Consider the following 13,865-nt stretch of genomic DNA (forward strand, 5'->3'; position numbering starts at 1 on the left):
TGTTTGTTTTTGTTTTTTAACGTTTATTTATTTTTGAGACAGAGAGAGACAGAGCATGAACAGGGTAGGGGCAGAGAGAGAGGGAGACACAGAATCTGAAACAGGCTCCGGGCTCTGAGCTGTCAGCACAGAGCCCGACGCGGGGCTCGAACTCACCGACCGTGAGATCATGACCTGAGCCGAAGTCGGATGCTTAACCGACCGAGCCACCCAGGCGCCCCAAGCAATCTGTGTTTTAACAAGCCCTCCGTGTGATTTCGATGTGTGCTAAGGTTTGAGAACCACTGGTCTAGCACCTCCCGGCAATCAGATACCCAGTGTCTGGGGCTGGGGGCTGGGTAGCCAGCAACTTTGGTTTTCCTGGAAAGGAGAGGGAACAGCAGAGACTCTCCGATCCGCAAGAGAACAACTTATTCAGCCAGGGAGGTTCAGGGTCAACACAACTCAGAACCCTCGTGCCAAAGGCCACCCTACGGAGCTCTGGTCTAGAGGTTGCAAATGGGGGCTCACAGCCTGAATGTGCCCTGTACATGCATTTTGTTTGGTCCCTTAAAATTTTTTTTATCCAGCAATTAAAAATGAGAACAACTTATATAAAAATCTAGATTCCTGGCATCCCTTAAAAATTCAGGTCATCTGGCATCTCTACATGGTACCCCCACCCAGCTGCAACTGACTACGAGGAGCAGTGGCCCCTTAGAGCGTGCAGCCTCTAGCTTCCCCTAAGTCCCAGCAGGCGAGCAGCACTCCTGTGCTCATCACCTGTCCTGCCTTGTTTCTCTTCATGATTCAGACGCCGCCTCCTGCTTTTAGGTGAGAAAGGGTAGGGCGGGCGTGTTTCAGTGATTTGTGTAAGTGTGTATAGCCCAGGGTCTGGGCATAACACTGCGTATTGGGGGAAGGGAGGTCTCTGATCTTTGGAGTCTTGAAGAAGAAAGAATTTGGGAAGCCTGAAGCACCAGTCTGAGGTTTTCTGTGTATCAGAATCATCCGGGTCAGAGATTAAAAACGCAGCTATCTGGGGCACCTGGGCAGTTCAGTCCCTTAAGTGTCCAACTCGTGATTTCGGCTCAGGTTTGTGAGTTTGAGCCCCTTGTCAGGCTCTGTGCTGACAGTGTAGAGCCTGCTTAGGATTCTCTGTCTCCCTCTCTCTCTGCCTCTCCTGTGCTTGCGTACTCTCTCTCTCTCTCTCTCAAAATAAATAAACATTAAAAAAACAAACAAGCCAGCAGCTTTCTGAAGTTCCTCCTCCCATTCTGGTTTGGTAGGGTTGGGTGGACTGGACCCAAGAATCTGTGTGTAAAAAGAAGACAAAAAAATCTCCTTTCTTCTGCTTCTTTTACTCCTACTCCTGTGATTCTGAGGCAGCTGGTCCAGGGCACACATTTTGGGAGACAGGGAGCTATTGGTAACATTCCATGTGATGTCTAAACCTCGGAGGGCCTGGGGAGGTATGGGAAGCCAGGATGAGATCTTATCACAGGCTGCCTGAAGGCAAGGTGGGGAATTCAGTAAAGAGAGATCAGTGTGGCAGGGTCAGGTAAAGGTTAATAGCCTGAGGAAGTTTTGTGTTTATTGAAATGTATTGGGCATAGAGCACTGTGTAAATTTAAGATGTACAACATGTTGATTTCAAACATTGATGAATTATAACATGATTGCCACTGTAGCAGTAATTAGCACCTCTATCACATCAATAATTATTTCTTTCCAGCCAATCTTGTAAAGACAGAGAGTAAAATGGTTACCAGGAAGGCGTCTGGGTGGCTCAGTCAGTTAAGCATCTGACTTAGGTCATGATCTCACAGTTTGTGGGTTTGAGCCCTGCGTGGGGCTCTGTGCTGACAGCTCGGAGCCTGGAGCCTGCTTTGGATTCTGTGTCTCCCTCTCTCTCTGCCCTTCCCCCACTCGTGCTGCCTCCCTCTCTCTCACAAATAAAAAAAAAAAAAAATATATATATATATATATATATATATATATATATATATATATATATATTAAATTAAAAAAAAATGGGTACCAGGGGATCCAGGGTGGGGGGATAGGTTGGATGCAGTTCAAGGATACACGCTTGCAACAGATAGTAAGTAAGTCCTAGAGGTCTAATGCACAGTGTAGGGAATATAGGTTACAATATTGTGTTATAACTGTCAAACTTGCTAAGAGACTATATCTTCATTTTTTCCAAACACTAAGACTTTTAACCCATAAAATGTAAGTGTCCCTGAGCCAGAAAGTGAGAGCAATGGGGGTGAGGGGGGCAGGAAAAATACAGGAGAGAGCGTTTATGGTGAGCACTGGAAATGAGTGATCAGGGCTGAGGGCAGGACCCGACAGCTAGTTCTGTGCCTCCCATAGGACTTAAGGGGAGTCCGGGAAGTACCTTTTGAAGGATACATTGACCATCCTTGAGTACAAAGAAACAAAAAGAAGGGGGAGCCCTGGCGTGGGGTCCTCCTTCCCTCTGTCCTCACCTGACTCACCACACTTTTCCCTTCTGTTGTTCTCTGCCTTTGCCCATCTACTTGCAACCATCTTTCTTTTTCTTCCTCTTTCCCTTCTCTCTTTATCTCTCTGTGTGTGTTTCTCTGTCTCTTTCTGGGGGCTTTCTCTCTCTGTGTTCCTTTCTCTCCCCTGACCCTGTCCCAATTTGTAACTCACAAACCACACAAAGAGTCGTAGTATCAAAAACTGTTCCGGAAAAAAACATCCATCACCATGCAAGGAGAATCCAGGGGAAGAAACCAAATCCCTGAAAAAAGTTTCTAAAGTAATCAGTCCTTGTCAGATTCTAACCAGCCTGGGCCTCCAAATGGAGAGACAAGAGGTATTTTTCTCCTGTTCCAAAGGCGTGAGCAACGGCCCGCAGAGCTGTTCGGCCCCCACTGTGCTTTTTCCTTTGACTGTTGCTGTCAAATGTGCTTCTTCATGTCATTTTAGCACCAGACCTGGCGCGTTCTCTCTATAGTAAAAGCTAATGAACCGTATGGCTTTTGGCAGCCTTGGGCAATATACATGCTCCATTTGGAGCAGAATCAGTCCTTGGAGTCTCTAGCTGTGTGCGCAAGCTCAGGCTGTCCCCTGTGCTTCATGGGTCTGTAAATACCATAGCTGTGGTCACTGCTCAGAATTATTAATATTCCAGAGGCCTGCTTTGACCTTACCCCCTACAGCGCAGGCTTTGGTAACACACAGCTTCGCATTGGACCTCATCCAGTTGGAATTTATGACTGGAAGTGGCAGAAGGCCTGCATTATAGCAATGCCTCACCTTCAGCCGGCTCCACGGCGTGGGCCCTAAGGACATCGTGGTATTTATTCAATTCAGAGCCCATTTATCGTGCCCCTAATGTGCTGAGCACTGTGTGAAGATGGAAAGATGTAGAGAGAACAAAGACCTAATCCCTGCCCTGAAAAATGATCTGGTAACGGGAGAGGGACGTGTAAATAAGGTCCCTGGATGCTAATAGATTTCAGGTACACCCTTTGGCAGATTTTGGAGAAAAGCCACTCATTCTTTCGTTTGCGTTTCCCGAACTTTACTACTCAATGTGTGGTTCTCAGAGAGCCTCGGCACCTCAGAGCTTTTTGGACTAGCAGAATCTCAGGCCCCATTCCAGGCTGGATCACATTAGCCCGAGACGAACAAATCTAAATCAGGGCTTGGGGAATCAAACCTATCAAATAACAAAATACCAAATATCACCTGGTGCTTCCATTTCTGTTTTCAAGTGCCAGGAGAAGTTTTTAAAAGTACCCATTCTTGGGACTCAGCCTCAGAAATTTTGACACACTAGGTCTGGTAGAGGACTGGAGATTTCTTTTTTCTTTCTTCCCTCCCTCCTTTACTTTCTTTCTTTCTTTCTTTCTGTCAATTGAGGTGCAATTGCGATACATTTTATTACTTTCACGTGTACCACATAATGGTTCGACATTTGTATACATTGTGCCATGATCTACAGAGTAAGTCTGTTTACCATCCGTCACCATACACATTGGTGACATGTTTTTTCTTGTGATGAGAACTTTTAAGGTTACTTTCTTAGCAACTGACAAATTTGCAATGCAATTCTATTGACTATAGTCACCGCGCCGTATATCACAACCCATGACTTATTTATTGTATAACTGGACGTTCATACCTCTTGAACCCCTTCACTCACTTTACCCCCTCCCCTATGCCAGCCACCAATCTGATCTCTGTATCTATGAGTTTTGTGTTGTTCTGTTTATTTGTTTTGTGTTTTGGATTCTAGGTATAAAAGAAATTATATGCTGTTTGTCTTTTTCGGACTTATTCCCCTTACCTTAATACTCTTGAGGTCCACCCACGTTGTCACAATGACAAGATTTCACTCTTTTTTTATAGCAGATTACTATTGTGTGTGTGTGTATATGTATATACCAATAGTATCTATCTATATAGATACAGAGATAGAGATAGATAGATAGATAGATAGATATCTACCACATCTTTATTCATTCACCCATCAATGGGCATTTAGGTTATTTTCATATCTTGGCTATTGTAAATAATGCTGTAGTAAACATAGGGGTGCATGTATCTTTTTGAATTAGTGTTTTTGTTTTCCTTACATAAATGTCCAGAAATAGAATTGCTTGATTTTATGGTCATTCTATTTTTAGTTTTTTGAGGTACTTCCACACTGTATTCCATAGTGGTTGCACCAATGTCCCACTGTTTCCTTGTGGTTTCTATTTGCATTAAACACATCATCCATTTTTTCATCCCTTCACTTTCAGGCTTTATGTGTCCTTATATCTGAAGTGAGTCTCTTGTAGGCAGCATATAGATAGGTCTTGTGTTTTGTTTGGTTTTGGTTTTTGTTGTTATTGTTATTGTTGTTTATGTTGTTTTCTGTCTTTCTTTTTTAATTTTATCCATTCAGCCACTCTGTGTTTTTGATTAGAGAGTTCAGTTCACTTACATTCCAAGTGATTATGGATACGTATGCACATATTGTCATTTTGTTCATTGTTTTCTGGTTGTTTTGCAGCTCCTCTCTGGTCCTTTTTTCCTCTTCTGGTTTCTTCCCTTGTGGTTTGCTGACTTCTTATACTGTTACGCCTAGATTCGTTCTTCATTATCTTTTGTGTATCTACTATGTGTTTTTGCTTTGTGGTTAACAGGAGGTCCATAAATAACAGCTTCTCTATATAAAACAACCTATTTTAAGTTGTTAGCAGGTTAAGTATGAGTGCATTTTAGATCTCTACATTTAGCTGCCCCTGCATTTTATGTTTTGGTGTTACATTTTACATCTCTTTGCGTATGCTTTAATTAACTATTGTTGTGATAGCTACTTTTCCTACTTTGGCTTCTTAACCTTCATACTAGCTTAATAAGTGATTAATCCACTACCTTTGCTGTGCACTTACCTTTACCAGTGAGATTTTTACTTCTGTATTTTTCGAGTTACAATTAGTGCCCCTTCTTTTCAGCTTAAAGAAGTCCCTTTAACATTAATTATAAGACCAGGTTAGTGTTTTGGCTTTTTTAGCTTTAGCTTTTGTTTTTTTCCTGGAAAGCTCTTTATCTCTCCTTCAATTCTGACTGATAACTTTCCAGGTAGAGTATCCTTGAAAGTTTTTCCCTTTCAGCCCTTTGACTATGTTGTGCACTCCCTCTTGGCCTGAAAAGTTTTTGCTGTGCGATCTTCTAATAGTCTTATGGGAGGTTCCCTTGTGTATACCAAGCTGTTTTCTTTTGCTTCTTTTAAGATTCTCTTTTTGGGGCGCCTGGGTCGCTCAGTCGGTTGAGCATCTGACTTCGGTGGCTCATGTCATGATCTCACAGCTTGTGGTTTGAGCCCCTCGTTGGGCTTTGTGCTCACAGCTCTGGAGCCTGCTTCAGATTTCTGTGTCTCCCTCTCTGTCTGTCCCTCCCCCACTTGCACTCTGTCTCTCTCTGTCTCTCTCTCTCTCTCCCTCTCTCAGAAATAAATAAACGTTAACAAAAATTTTAATTATAATGTGTCTTGTGTTGGTCTCTTCGGGGTCATCTTGTTTGAAACTTCTTGGGCTTCCTGGATCTGGATGTCTGTGTTCTCTCCCAGGTTAGGGAAGTTTTCAGCCATTGGCTCTTCAAATAAGTTTTCTGCCCCTTTCTCTCTTCTCCCCCTAGAAGCCCTATAATAATGTGAGTTATTACACTTGATGCTGTCCCCTAGGTCTCTTAGGCTACCTTCGCTTTTTAAAACTCTTTTTTTTCTTTTTGCTGCCCTTTTTGGGTGAATTCTATGCCCTGTGGCTTTCCTGGATGTGCGCTGTATAGGTTGTCACCCTACACATTTTGGGGGCTCATCTCTTTGGGTGCAGTCTCGAGGGTTGGGGTTGGGTGCCCGGTGTGGGGCAGAAACCCCTCACTCCTCAGGGATTAGTTCCATATTTTTGAGCTCTCCCCTGAGGGTTGCCACAGCATGGGCAAGGTCTTGGCAAAACCACGTCTCTGCCTCTCCTACCCATCTCGATGTGTCCCTTTTATCCTTTGTTGTGTTAGAGCTCATTCAGGTAGTTTTCAGGTCTTTTTCATAGGGAACACGTCCATATGTAGCTGATTTTTTGTGTCCGTGGAAGGAGATGGCTTCAGGATCTTCCTACACAGCCATCTTGAACCGCCTTGCTGAAATATTAGGACTCAAAGCCTCCTCATGGACATTCTGTGTAAGTTTAATTTCCTCCATGGCCATGATTTTGTTAATGTTACTACTATCTTAATAGCCGCACGTCCTTTCCTTGTTGGGCAATTCTCCACCAAAACTTTCTTCTTTAAAAAGGAGAATGTGGGGGCTCCTGGGTGGCTCAGTGGGTTGAGCATCTGATTCTTGGTTTTGGCTCAGGTCATGGGATCGAGACCCATGTGGGGCTCCACGCTGTGAGACCTGCTTCAGATTCTCTCTCTCTCCCTCTGACCCTCTCCCCTGCTTGCGTGTGCTTTCTCTCTCTAAAAATAAATTTTGAAAACAGGAGAATTCACCTTCAGTGGTAAGCGTGCCAGGAAATGGGGTACACTGTTGAGGAAGCTGGGGAATCACTGCTCGTCTGAATGTCTTCAAAGGGTTAGGTGGTTCAACCTCACACCACAGAGCTTTGCAAGAAAGGACAGTTACATGGCCAGGAAAACCATCACAAGAACTCAATGCGCCTGACTGGTGCTTGGCTGGCAAAGTGACTGGACGGTGACAGATGGTCCTGTGCGGGCTCCAGATGCAGCCCACGTCCTCAGGCTTCTCTGCAGCACCAGCAGCCTCCGTAGTGGTACCAGTCACACTAGAGATTTCTTTACAAGTCCTCCAGGCGCTTCTGATACAGCTGACATTTGGGAACTAGTCTCTAAAGCTGTTGTTCTCAAACTTGGTTGAACATTAGAATCACCCGGGGAGCTTTTACAACTTTTGATGCTCAGCCTGTACTCCCAGCAATTAAATCGGAAGCCATAGGCATCGGGCTGAGGCAGCAGTAATTTTAAAGCCCCTTCAGGTGAGGCTCCCGCGCAGCTAAGGTTGAAGGCCGTGGCTGTAAACCAATGTTGCAAAAATTTCAGCTTGTGCAAGAATCACTCAACGTGCAATCTCATAGCGTCCCAGGGCCTAGTAGGGCCCCAATGGTTCCTAATTGAAAAGGAGGTAGAAATAGGGCTGAAACCCAATTTTCCTGGCCCCTCAACAGGGTATTTGCCACCCGCAAACCCTCCGGGCAGGGTAGTGAGAGCTACATTGGGACTACCTGCGTCCCTACTATGGGATATGTTGAGGAAGTTCAGACACATAGTTCAATGGCTTAATCCTTCCAGTCTTGGCTTGGACACAATTCCCAATGGCTCATTCCCTATCTTGTTCTTCAGGGTTGAGACCCTTATCCAAAGAGCCCCAGCTCTTCCGAGACAGAGGTGTTTTTCTCAGCATACGGGGCTCTAGACATAATGGCTTTCTTTCTGCATCCTCTTCCTTGCACAAGCTGTTCCCTCTGCCAGGAATGCTCACTCTTCTTCCCTCTCTCCAGTCACTTCTTCAAGAAAACCTTCTTGATCCCCCCACCAACAAGCCCAAATTCCCCCTACTGTATATTTGTATGGCACCCGTGCCTTTCCTACATCACACTTGTCACAGTTTTAAAATGACGTATTATGTTGATACTTGAGTAATTTCTCTGAACAATTCCCACTAAGACAGAAACGACATCTCTGACTCAGAACCGCATCCCAGCCACTCGCACTGTGCGTGGAACACAGTAGGAACTCAATGAATTCTTGACTAAATATAAATCACTCCTCCCAGGCACTGGAGGCCACAGGTCCCTTCCATATTCTCCCCACTCCGTCCAAGACGATCACCATTTGCCTCAAACAGACAGGCACCCCTATTCTCATTTCATTTGCCAAGACGACTCCTGTAGCCCCTGCTAATCTTCTGGGCACGTACTTCCTCCTTGGATTACTATCCACCCCCAAATTCTGGACACTGTCAGCCCATCTGAGGACCCTCCTTCGTGTCTGGGTACAAGTATTAGCATCCTCTGCACAACCCCCCAAGGGACTGAGCCTCCATGGACTTCTTTTGGTGCCACTCTGGCACTGAACTGGCAGAATTCTCTGAGTGTTTTGGTTCTCATCACAGTATAAAGCAGGAGGTATTATTAGCAATGTTCTAGTATATCTTATACTCCTCTTGTCTAAAGTGGGAATAATAATACCTACCTCAGAGGGTTGATGGAGAATTAAGTGAGGTAATCTGCACCTACAATACAAGGCCCAGTCAATAAATATTTAGAATTTTTATTACCACTAATAACTTCAAAAATCCCAGTGGACCTCCCAAAATGTATCTGTGCTTCTGGGTATACTTAGCGAGTAAAATGATGGGAAATTAACGTGGATTCGATAATAATTTTAAATGAGCTCACGTTTTATTGGTTAGGAAAGCATTACAATCCAATAGTCACCTAGGAATGGAGAATAATGTTTATTTCCAGTTTCAGAAAATGTGTGGCATGTCTGAGGATGTAAAGGTCCTTCGTAACACTTCCATGCCCTGCCCTTCCCTCCTGGGTCCTCAGGCTTCAGGTTGGAAAGCAGCTTGAAACTGTAAGCTGAAGGTACACACTTTGGCAAATATTACACACGTGGTCTCTCCTCTCATTTTATTTTTCCTTTAAGCACACTTTGTCAAACAAGCCAGAATACTAGCCCTGTTGTCAGCAGTTGCTACTGTTCATCCGTAGAAAGATCGGGACTTTCAGGCCATCTATTTTGTGGCAGAGAACTTGGAAGATATCAGGGCTGGATCCTGAGTATGGGGGCGGGGGGTAGGGGAAAGGAATCTCAGTGTGGCTTCGATCCCATCAGAGAAGGTGTGGGCAGACTGGAGAGGAAGGTAACTCATACATTTATTCTTTGACTCAACCAACCTTTATTGAACACCCTACTATGTGCCAGGAACTGAATTTGGCCTAAGGACTCCCTAGCAGTGTGACCTGAGGCAAGTTAATTAATTTTCCCATCGTTAGACTGTCAGCTGTGACATGGGCATGTAGATTAGCTAAAACAGATTAGCTAAAATAGATTAGCCAAGATAACACGCACAAGGAGAGACACACAGTCAGCGATGTAATGAGTTTTAATTGCTGCTGCTGCTGTTCATGTTGAACACAGTGGATGCAGTGTTACCATCATGACATTTGGGATCAAATGGAACACGGAGAAAAGTGCACAGGAAATTAACAACAGCGATTAAGAGGAGAAGTAGACGGAGTGCTGTGAGCCCGTAGGAGAGGCATCTAATGCAGACCTCCTAGAAGAAAAAGAATTTTAGGTTTACAGTGAGACATGAAGGGTGGGTAGTACCTGTTGAAGAAAAATCATCCTGGCTCTTGTTAAAGATGGCCAGGAAGACTTTTTTCAAGGGGGACCACTGCAGTGTGGGTTCTGCAGTGGGAGACGTCAGGTTCAACTCTGAATAGTCAAGGGAGCGGGGATATAACCAAGGAGCTGGACGGAGGTCGGTGGATGGAAAACTACCCAGAGGGGTAGGATAATTCTGGCTAAACTGACCAAACAGGATTCTTGCTGAAGGCAGGTCAAGGTGATCAGATGTCACCTGGGAATGGTAGGGGATGAGGATGGTGATCAGATATTGAGGGGAGGGATCCTGGCTAAACTGACTTGGCAGTATTCTTGCTAAAAGCGGGCTCTACAAGGACAGAGGCGGAAGCTCCAGTCAGTCTAGTCAAGCAGAGGGCTTAGAGGAATCTGATTAAAGTCTGGTTAAGGAGGGAATCTTTGTCAGCAGTTCCCTGGGGTAAAGGGGGTCAGCTAGAAAGACAATCTCATGTGAAAAGACTCAAGGCAAATGGAATCACATTCACACCTCTCTCACAGTCAATAACCCATCTCCAAGAGAAGGATTAACTTTTGCTGCATATGGGAATCACTGAGGGATCCTTTAAAAATACTGATGCCTCGATCCCACCCCCAGAGATTCTGAATTAATTAGTATTGTAAGCAGCCTGGGGTCTGGGTTTGGTTCTTTCCCTAGCTTTATTGAGATATTATTGGCATAAAGAATGTCGTGTAAGTTGAAGGTGTACAATGTGACGATTTGATACATGTATATACTGCAAAATGTTTACCACAATAAGATCAGCTAACATATCCTTCACCTCACATAACTACCATTCTTTTTCTTCTTCGTATTATTAGTACGGTGAGAACATGTGAGAGCCACTGTCTTGGCAGCTTTCAAGTCTATAACACAGTATCTTAAACTATGGTCGCCCTGCTGTACATTAGATCCCCAGAACGTATTCCTCCTGTAACTGGAAATATAAACACCATCTCCTCATGTTCCCCATCCCCAGGCCCTAGAAGCACCAATCTCCTCTGTTTCTGTGAGTTCAGCTTTTTCAGATTCTACATATAAGTGAGATCACACAGTATTTTTCTCTGACTTATGGAACTTAGCATAATGCCATCAAGATTCATCCATCCTGGCAGGATTTACTTCTTTTTATGACCGAATAATATTCCATTGTGTGTATGTGTCCACTCATCTGTCAGCGGACACAGAGGTTGTTTTCATGTCTTTACTGCTGAGAATAATATAAACAGAGGGTGCAGATACCTTTATGAGGTAGTGACTTCCTTCCCTTCAGATACAGGTTTCCCCAGCCATCTGAAAGTAAAACATTTCTTTAGTAAGCTGAAATGGCATCAAGTGAAAAAGCAATGACTATTAATTCACATGAAAATATTCTTGAGCATTCCCAGACCCCAAAAATAACCTCTTTTAGCTTTTTTAATATTTTAGAACACACATCTTGCTAACGAAGGCACAAAATAAGTGCAGAGAAAGCACAGATACTCACAGACACAGGCAAAACTCTGGGGGCTTGGTGCTGAGATGCTGAGTGTGGAAGGGGATGGGCAAGGCCACTGTTTTGCTGCGCGGGGTGGGCCGCTGGCTCTAGAACAGCTTGCTGGGAAACAAACGCTGAATGCTACATTTGCTTCTTGCTTTTATTGAAAAAGCGAAAATCCTCTTCGGATTTCTATCAGTTTGCAAGAACAAGTAATGATGTAGGTCTTTCATCAATGGGAAGAGATGTAACATAAACTTTTGAAAATCACAAGATTCCTGGGTGCCTGGGTGGCTCAGTCGGTTAGGCGTCTGACTTCGGCTCAGGTCATGATCTTGTGGTCCATGAGTTTGAGCCCCGCATGGGGCTCTGTGCTAACAGCTCAGAGCCTGGAGCCTGCTTTGGATTCTGTGTCTCCCTCTCTCTCTCTTCCCCTTCCCCACTCGTGCTCTGTCTCTATCTCTCTCTTTCTCTCAAAAATAAAGATTGAAAAAATTAAAAAAAAAAAAAAGAAAATCAGAGGATTCCTTTCTATAGCTAGAAGTGGAAACTATGGAAGGCACAGTATTTCTATTTTTAACTTTTGGAAGAACCAGCATACTGTGTTCCACAGTGGCTGTACCAGTTTGCATTCCCAACAACAGTGCACAAGGGTTTCCTTTCCTCCACCTCCTCACCAGCATTTGTTTCTCTTGCCTTGCCATTCTAACACGTATGAGGTAATGTCTCATCGTGACTTTGGTTTGCGTTTCCCTAGTGATTAGTGATGTTAAACACGTTTTCATGTACCTATTGGCCATTTGTATGTGTCCTTTGGACTTCAGAAAAATGTCTATTCAAATATTTTGCTGATAGATGATATGGCATAGACATAAAAGTATGAAAATTCATATAGAAGAAACATACCCCAACAGAATAAAAGCCTATATGACAAGCCCGAGGTTAACATCATATTTGATGGTGAAAGGCTGAAAGCTTTCTTTCTAAGATGAGGAACGAGACAAGGGTGCTCACTCTCATCATTCCTATTCAACATAGTGCTAGAAATCCTGGCCAGAACACTCAGGAAAGACAAATAAAATAAAATAAAATAAAATAAAATAAAATAAAATAAAATAAAATAAATCCAAATTGGGGAAAGGCGTAAAATTACGACATGATCAAATGTCGTTAAGTGACAAATGACATGATCTTCTATCTAAAAAAAATTTTTTTTAACATTTATTTATTTCTTTTTAGAGAGATAGAGGCAGAGTGCAAGAGCAAGAGAGAGAAATAGAGAGAGAGAAAGAATCCCAAGCAGCTCCGGGCTGTCAGCACAGAGCCTCATGTGGGGCTCAATCTCACAAACTGTGAGATCATAACCTGAACTTAAACCAAGAGTCAGACACTCAATCGACTGAGCCACCCAGGAGCCCCACGTGATCTTATATATAGAAAATCATAGGGGCGCGTGGGTGGCTCAGTCGGTTGTGCGTCCGCCTTGGGCTCAGGTGATGTCACGGTTTTTGAGTTGGATCCCCAGGCCAGGCTCTGTGCTGCTAGCTGGGAGCGTGGAGCCTGCTTCAGATTCTGTGTCTCCCTCTCTCTCTGTCCCTCCTCCGCTTGTGCTCTGTCTCTCAAAAATGAATAAATGTAAAAAAAAAAAAAAAATCAAAAAAAAAAAAAAAAGAAAGAAAATCGTAAAGACTCTACCAAACAACTGTTTGAACTAAAAAATGAATTCGGTGAAGTTTCAGGATTCAAAACTGACATGGAAAAATTAGTTGTGATTCTATACAGAAAACCAAACTATCTGAAAAAGGAAATAAAGCAACCCCATTTACAATAGCATCAAAAACGATAAAATCCTTAGGAACAATTTAACCAATGAAATGAGAAAGTTGTACACTAAAACTATAAGACTTTGATGAAAGAAACTGAAGAAGACACAAATACATGGAAAGACATCCTGTGCTCATGGATCAGAAGAGTTGATATTATCAAAATGTTTGTACTACACAAAACCATCTATAAATTCAGTGCAATACCTGTCAAAATTCCAAAGACATTTTTCACAGAAATAGAAAAACAAAACAAAACTAAACTAAAATTCGAGTGGAACCACAAAAGATCCTGAATAGCTCTGGGGTTTTTAAAAGCTCCCTAGGCGAGCCTATTGTGCAGTCAAGGCTATGAACAACTAGCTCTTTTCACTGCAAGGATGGGGCCTTTACCCTCCGCATATCAAGGTTTTATCAGCTCGACTCCTATTATTTTCTGTAGGTATTAAATTAGTATCTGTTTTGGGGAACCAATGATAATCATACTGTGGTGGCACAGGCCACGTTTCTCAGACTTTAAACTGGTAAGACTCACCTGCCCATCTTGTTAACATGCAGATTCTGTTTTAATAGGCCTGGGGTGGGGCCTAATAGTCTATAATTTTTTTTTTTTTAATATTTTAAAAAATGTTTATTTATTTATTTTTGAGAAAGAGAGAGCAAGAGCGAG

Source organism: Puma concolor, chromosome B4, assembly GCF_028749965.1.
Source record: "Puma concolor isolate L17-30 chromosome B4, mPumCon1.1.hap2, whole genome shotgun sequence".
Classification (NCBI taxonomy): domain Eukaryota; kingdom Metazoa; phylum Chordata; class Mammalia; order Carnivora; family Felidae; genus Puma; species Puma concolor.